Source organism: Genypterus blacodes, unplaced genomic scaffold, assembly GCF_046128005.1.
Source record: "Genypterus blacodes isolate CSIRO-AG114 ecotype Tasmania unplaced genomic scaffold, CSIRO-AGI_Gbla_v1 ptg000107l_1, whole genome shotgun sequence".
NCBI lineage: Eukaryota > Metazoa > Chordata > Actinopteri > Ophidiiformes > Ophidiidae > Genypterus > Genypterus blacodes.
In genome coordinates, this window is record NW_027466911.1 from 2,610,110 (window position 1) to 2,618,723 (window position 8,614).

Sequence of the window (8,614 nt, forward strand, 5' to 3'; positions counted from 1 at the left end):
CCTCTCTCTCTCTCTCTGTGTCTCTCTCTACCTGTACTTGTTTGTCAGGTTATGCCGTGGTGTCGCAATTTCCGAGAAATATTCCAGGAGGATAGAAACCGAAAGGAATGCGAGGGGGCCCACGAGCACCGAGACCTGCGGCACCGTTTGTGTCGTACAAACACAGACTGAAACAACACAGCGTCATTACAAGAACAAATAGATGAACAAATGATAAATAAGGGTGAAGTCTATGTCTTCATGGCTCCAACCGCACTACAGCAATTCAGACCCTATTGGGAGATGTGCCGATGTTCACATCTCACCTGCTACTCGAAGGGGTTTTCGGGTTAATCAATCTACGGCATCCACTGAAAAATGTAGACATACTCGTTTCAAAGCAACACAACCATTGTCCACATTACAAAGAGGACAGGTATCCATGACTGGCAGCTTGGAGCGCATGAGAGCCTCACACTCAAACTCCCAGTGTTACAAATCTGATCAAACATCACATTTAGTCCTGTGGGTAAAACCACACGAGTAGCCGGGTTTTTGGCGGAACAATTGGAGTTGTTTTTGTCTCGACATATCAAGGTTGTTGCCATTTCCCCTCATTTTAATGAGTATTAAAGCTTAGATATGTGTTCAAACTCACATAGCTGAAGAAAATAGATAGAAAGAAATAGATTCCCTTGAGCTTCATTAATCTTTTCCTGTTATCACTCAGTGTGCACTGAGTTATTGAGAAGTGTGTTTTTGCACACAGAATAGGCCCCTGAATGAAAATGGTTACTTGTAAATCTGCATATCAAGATTTTAAAAACGTGAACATCAGAAATGAGATGATGTTCTCTGTGTGCTGAACATGTACAGAAAGAATATCATTGTTCATCATAGCTCCACTAGCAAATGACTCACAGTTCCATGATTAGTATCACGTCACATCATATTTGCATGTAGAGCTGAGCAAGTGTCCACACAGGACTCATCGAAGAGCAGTTAACCGAGGACGGAGCAGTTGCACAATGGATCGGTCTGTTGCCACAAAGCAACACGCAGTCCATATAAATCACCACAGTTGTCAAACTTGTGAAGACGACTTATTTGCCGACTTATTTGCCATGAAACTCTAACCACCTTGTATGGACTGGATATGAAAGCTAAATGTCTGAAATGTAAATAAAGGTTGGATTGCAGTGACGCTGCATTGAAACACGAGTCAGCCAAACAAAGATTCAAAACGCTCCTCTGGGTAAACAGAACATGAAAATATGTTCTGCTTTTTCCTCCGTTTCTTCTTCCCCTTTGTGGCAAAGAGGCAGAATCAAATTGAACACAAACAACAACGAGCTTGTAAACAGGTTGTATTTGTGAGTGATGGATGGAGCCTGCCAGCAGTGAGTGCAGTATTTTGTGCGTCTTTTGTAGAGGAACCCAGTGTAACCCTTCACAAACTTTCAGCTGCAAAATTTGAAAAGTAGGATCTGGTGGTGGAGGACTAAAGCAGAGCAGCCGCTTGCTCATCAATTATGGAAGAACGTGAAACCTTTGACAAAAATAAGACTAACTCTCTCTCTCTCTCCCTCTCTCACACTCTCTAAAAATATATCCAATATATAGATGGATATATAGATATAGAACTACATACTGCACGGCTGCACAAGCAAACCTAGAATAAATAACTATTCTACAAAATTCAGCTGTTTGTAATGTAAATGAATACATACGCCAAAAAACTGCGTAAGACTGCGTAAGATGAAGTCGAGCTCCGAAACTTTTCAAAATCAGCTCCGACTTCTCACGAGCTTCTGATTAAAAAAGGCCAAGAACAATATAAACTCTCTGAACCATCAAGATCATAAGTGAAACAGTGTGTAAGACCATGGTGCAAACAGCGTGTGTATCATCAGGTACGGCGGCCAGTGAAACCTAATTACACACATCCAGATAGTGATTTGGTCGATTTTAATTAGTCTGATGTTTGACAACTGTCCTGTAAGCAATGTCATTACACCGCAGCATCTGGCGGCAAAACAATACAGTGCCCGCCCCCCTTCGAAACGCCACGTTGTTTCTCCCCTCAGACGCCACTTGTAGTTTGCCGTGTTTGACGAGCGCGCGATATGCTCGATGTTCCGGTTGAAATGGCAACAGCCCGGCTTGATTATGCAAAACCGTCAACGTCCATGTGCATTGAAATCACAAAATCTGTTCAGAGTGAGTTGCAGTTGTGGATATGTGGGTCGTACGTGTGGATACGCTGTGTTGCTCCATGTTCTCTCCCTGCAGCTGGATTATATATTCCACCTGCTGTTTATAGCCCGGGAGGAGAGGAGACTTGGGACCAAGAATTCCCAAAAGATCTCGTCCGGAATACATCCGGCTTGGATCGATGAGCACGTCTTCTTTTCTGACGCTCTTCTTACAGCCCTGATTTGAAGATACTTTATCCCTTTGCAGCATTTTTGCCAGTTTTCATTTAGGGAAAGACAAGTAGCATTTATTCAGATGGGCTCTACGTAAACTTGACTGATTTCAAACTCAGTATTCTGCATGACCCTCGTAGAAATCCATTATTCATTCATTTGATAATATATCATAATTCAATCACGCTTCAGTTCAATGCCTGGCCACAATCACATGCCAACATATGAAGTCGTTTCATATTCATTTCTGCAAAGTAAAGAAATCACGTAATGGCAAGAAAAAGACTGGTTGAATGATCATTTTACAATTTCTCCACCTACTCGTTTCCCTATGACGACTTATTATGCCACAGTGTTTCAGGCACTGAAGACAACACAACTAACCCAAACCAGCAACCAGATGACTGAAAACCTCACAAAATCCACCTCAGAGGCTTATTCCCTACTGAGCTATGGTTCATGTACCCAGAATGTGACGATTTCTGTGTATAAACATGAATGTCAACCGTCCACCAGCCAGTGCGAAACGGATCAGTTAAATAGCTCATAACATTGTGTGACAAAGTGTAACACACCCTTCTGTAATAGTTTGGTTGTTGACACTTGAGAACCACGGGTGATCCCAAACGGGCCGGCAACATTTGATCGCACTGCTCAAAGTCGCCTGATTCTCTTTGAAGTTCAAAGCGTCTGCAAGCATCAACACACAAGTCAATTTAATTTACGCCTTCGTGTGAGGTCTCGCTGTTTCCCTAGAATGTTTGTCTTCACGCTGTGTTTGAATGGTCCACACTGCGAGAGAACCTTTCCTTTCCACCTTGTCGCCGGATGAGTTAACACCAAAAGCCTCCCTGAGAGGAAAGGAGCTGCTTTGATGTTATTGGATACACCTGCGGAGATGCGTCGTACTTCTGTGGGCTCGTTCACTTGAAGAACCTCATCAACGAGCTGCCCCCTGTGCCCGTCACAGCAAATCAAATGCTTTCTCGCATCTCTCACTTGGCCGGCTTGTTTAAGTCACAAAGATTGAGCCGAACCTTTGATCTGATCACGTCCGACTGAACAGGTTCTGTTTGTGATCCACAAGTGTAGATGTCAAAGAAAACTCAATTAAAAGCCTCACCTTGATACCTAGTGCTCGACAACAGCATGAGGTTGTTGAACAAAGGTCCCTTTGTTCATATCTAATTTTTTATCCTCCTTCACAGTTTTCTATTCATACCAACTCTTAAACAGAATAACACCTTTACTAAATGTAACATTAGCTGTCAGCAGAATCAATAGTCTGAGGCGCTCCTTTTCTTTAGATTTAGCATAACCCAGTGAAAAATACTCTGCAACCTTAACTCAAACTTGTTAAAGTACACAAAAGAACTTTCACCAATGAATAAATTCCACGATACAATCAGGCTGTTGCAGCTACCAGCGCCTTGCAATTGTAGTTAAATACTTAATTACATTTCATCTTTGTGGATTATAGTGTACGATCAGCCTCATCTAAGACCAAAGAGAATTCAATTTTACCGTCTGGCTCCTGCATGGACGGACTTTTAAAAGACATAATGCAGTTACAGCTGATGCGCGCGTGGAGATTTGAATGTAAACTATTTAATTATCCACAATAAAGCTGCGAGGAGGTGAACATAACGAGGCGACTATGTATATGTGCTCTCAACCCGGGCAGCGGAAAAAAATCGACTGATCTGTCTTCTAAACAACACGCTCGCTAATGGCCACATAATTGTGCTGCGAGATATGCCCTTTTCATAAATTAATGAGGAATGATTTTAATGTGAAAGTCATCTACAATGCGTCTCCGGGCTGCGACCTTTGAGTGGATCAGTAACGTGATTTGTGTGCTGCGTACCTGGCCTCATGCCATGGCATTATCCAAACCCATCAATTAGCTTTGGATGATTATAATTTGAGCAGCAGGTGGAGGTGGCTGTGAGGGCAGCGTATCGGAGGGAAAACCAGAATGATGGATCGAAACCTTGTGAACGCTCGCATGAAAGAAAGCGCGACACGGCGGCACACCAACGCATTTTGCCTTCCCTATTGTCGCACGAGGATGTTTCTGTCACGACTGCACCTGAGAACATGAATTATTTCGTCTGTTAATTATTGCAAAAACAACCGTGAATCCCTGATTACCGGCAGTTGAGTGTGAACAGCATCCGGTTCCAACGCAGTCGTAGGGATAAAGCTCATTTCAAGCTCGGAACAGTACACCTGAGACCGAGATCAGATCCCCCTGGCCTCATCAGAAGATTAACTGATCTCAACTATTATCCCAGAAAAAGCAAGAAACTCAAAAATGTACCAAAGCAAGATGACACTGCATCATAGATCACGGTAAAAGATGCCATCTAGAGGTGAAGACGTGTCACAGACAGCTTCTGCTTATTGAATGTGAAGCGAAAAACAACCTGAAATTAAGCACAAAAGTCAAAACACCACCAAGCTTTTCCCCGCAATGCAAGTGGGAGATCTGGCAGAACAGAACAGTCATGGTTGGACAGGACACAAAAACACTCCTGAGATAATGATAACATATATATCTCTGCTGTGGCATCTGAATGAAAGACCTGTAGTGTTTCTGGCCTCTCGCTTTATTGATTAAATGTTTGTTCTTCTTAAATGTTGTTGAACTGGTACCACAGAAAACACAGTGGCATGAGCAGACAGGCATGCTGTTCTGTCCGTGTCACTTGAGATGCTGCTGCCAAAATTAAACAATGAGCAAACACAAGTCTACATTAAGCTTGCCAACATGCCTCCTTTTTTGTTTTTTCTCTCCTCCTTTTACAACAGATGCTGTGTCCCAATGTCAAAATAATTCTGTCTTCATTCTAACCGGGCCTTGAATATAGACGCAGACTGACGACGTGACAGAAATAAATGTGGCTTCATTTTTGAGTGAGAGACTTTGCCATCATCCCCATCAACATGTAGTATATTCATTTTAAGATGGCAAAGGATTAAGACAAAGTACTGTACAAAGTTAATCAGCAGGCATGCAAAACACCCACACGCCTCATTTACGTCATGAAAAGCATTTGTGAAACTTAAATGTACTACTACTGTGGTAATTACGGGTCTCATCCTCACAAAAGGTCTTGACACTAAATCTCTAACATGCTCACAACATCATTCATAATATCCAACCCTCATTTAAGTATAATGTGCTAGATACACACCGTATTTACAGACCAACAACCAAAGTTTCCCATAAATACAGTTGTCCTTCACTGTGCTAATTACACTTCTTTAATAGCAACCCTGGCAACTGCCACTTTGAGTTGTGCGCCGGTGCCAACACTTGTAAGATCTAAATCTGGAATCTTTCCCTTCGTTTCTTTCTCTGCTACATGACAGGAACGCAGCAGCTGCTACCCAAATTAAAAGAGCAGCAGCACCCGGTAAGTGGCGAAGGAGGGCAGGGTGTGTGACTGCAGTGTCGGGGCCGAGGCCTCTGGAGGACCCCCCAATACCTCCTGTCCATTCAATCACAGGGCAGCATTAGTGCGTCATTGGTGGAATGGGCCAGATGCTCGTGTCGTTTCCCTGCCAAAGCAACAGTCTTCTCCACCTTCATCATATCAAAGCTGGCTGACAGTCACCGTTCCCACCACAACACAACATTGATTCTCCATGGCAGAGATTCATCCGCCGTATCGGAGGCTGAGAATTAAAGCCTGGTGGCCAAAACACAGCACCAGGCCCGATTACACAGATGCCCCAACTCCTACAACACGTCTGACTGAGCTAATGCGAGAAAATATGTTACAAATGAAGTTGTTTGACAAACTGGAAATGCATTTCCTGAAGAAAATGCGTTGCGATTGCAATTGCTGAGAGGTTTTGCCGAATGTTTGCCTAGAAGAGCCTAAAAGATTGAAGAGTGAAGGCCTGAAAAATACTGGGGTCAATAAAAGGCCACACCAAACTGCAGAGTTTGTTGTAGCTCAACACAGTGCTACAGATGCCTTAAGAGTTAGGAAATAGTGCCATTGGCATCTAGACTGCAGGAATGTCCTGTAGAGCTGCTGCCAAAGTACGGGTGTTCATTTCTCTACCTTAAACTGCCTCTAGTGTTGTTTCAAAGATATCAGAAGTTCAGTTCCAACAGGCCTCACAACAGCAGATCGTGTGTAACCACAGCAGACCAGGGCCGCCATATCTGACATTGTCTGAGTCCAGCCACAAGCTGATGAAACAGTTGGTTTACACAACTGAAGAACTTCTGCACAAACTGTCAGAAATCGCCTTAGAGAAGCTCCTCTGCGTGCTTGCCGCCCTCACCGGGGTCTTGATTTGTCTGCAGTTCGCCGTCACAATCGAGGTGAGTGGGCGATAGTTTAACTTTGATGGCCACAGGCACGCTGGAGAACGATCCTCTTCATCGATGAATCGCAGTTTCAGCTGTGCAGGGCAGACGGCAGAAGGTAGCGGTGGGTGAGCGGTTTGCTGATGTCAGCTTTATAGCCCGTGGTGGTGATGGGGTTAAGGTAGGGCAGGTATAAGTTTGCATGTCTAAGTTTGCGCAAATTTACTTTTCCTTCAACTTCATCAGCTGACAACTGTGAATCCACTTCAGTGAAAGGAATGTGGTATAAATCATTTTAATCTGTGCTCGCGAGCTCCGTCTGTCTCATTGAAGTAAAGCTCTGTCTGGATTCTCACTTTGTAAATTGCTCTGGCTCAGCAAAATATAAATGGTGATCTAGGAAGGCCTCAGTGCAACGCAGTGCATCTTTGATTATCAGCGTATGGACAGCCAATATTGAGTAAACTTTGTCTTGAGGGTGAAATGCCAGCCTTGTCATTTAAATTCAACATTAGAGAGTGATGTGAACGGGGAGCAGCCACCTTGGAGAGCTTAAGATCACACAGAACTGTGACAGAGTTTTCCACAGGCCCCATGCGTCATCCTGGGTTGACAACTGCCATCCATCACCTCTTTCCAGGGAAGCAGCCATATTGGACTTCTCATGCATGGCGAAAAGACCAAATACATCACAACAGGATAATGTGTAAATGAATGCATCTCCTCTGGGCTTCCCTTAAGGTTTCACAAATCAAAACATGACAATTCAAAGTCCAGCCCATGGACTGGTCTTCACCTTGGGAAATTAATTGCAAGTCACTAGTCACTAGTCCACTTGTCCTTATGATTGTCGTCTCAGAGAGGACTCCGTTTCCACACAGTTGGCTGCTCAACACACAACTTTGTCTGTGTTCATATTGGTGGTTACATTGTCGAGAGGTCTATACCTAAACCACCAGGTGAGGCTATAAACAAGGACATAACCTCTTTATTTCCCATCCCAAGTGTATACTGAAGCAAAGACAGCATTTCCTCTCACATCATTTGATCATCTGCATATTGTTTTAAACACAGGAAGTGTTACTCTGCCTTCCTTCTCTGCTCCCAGGCTGCCTTTGATCGAGGTTTACCACTGTGACCAAAACAAATTGTACAAACCTTCAGCGTTGTGATTGCGGGTAGTTTATTAGGTTGGTAAGAAACTTTCACTTGAATCACTTGTAACCCAGTGGGCTTTCACATGGTTGACACAGACCAGGCTGCGGTTTCCTCACCAACTCCCTTTGACAGCCTGGTGTTTTCCCATTTTCCCATTTTTGTATGTTTACGACAAAAAGAGAGATCTGGTACGTCCTTGTTCGCAGAGCGTCGTGTCCTCCATTAAAGCGTGCTGCCTAAGCCCTTCAGCACCCGGATTATTGTGCGTGGCAACTGACATTTCGTGTGTGGCTACAGTCTCGTGGGTCTGACTCACACTTAAGAGTGCTGCTCAACCATTCTGAAAGCATGGGCAGACTTGAAGCCAAAGCACAAAACATCACACTTCAAACCCAGTCGACGTTGAAATGAAATGAAATGAAACAAAGGATGCAGTGTTGTACAAAAAGCTCACGAGCGGTCTGTGGGAGGAAATGCCTGAATACAAGTTTTCCATTATGTAAACCTGCAATATTTCCGTGCCTTTAAAAGCAGGGTTTGGACAGGATGAAATGCAAAGTCGAGGTGAAAGAATTGAGGGAAAAGATGAGGCTGGTGAGAATGAATAAGATATAGATAGATCCAAGAAGAAGGGAAACATTGTATAATTTAACAAAGCAGCACATCACTTATAGATGCTGACATTGAACTGATAAACACATTCACTTCAATCATTTCA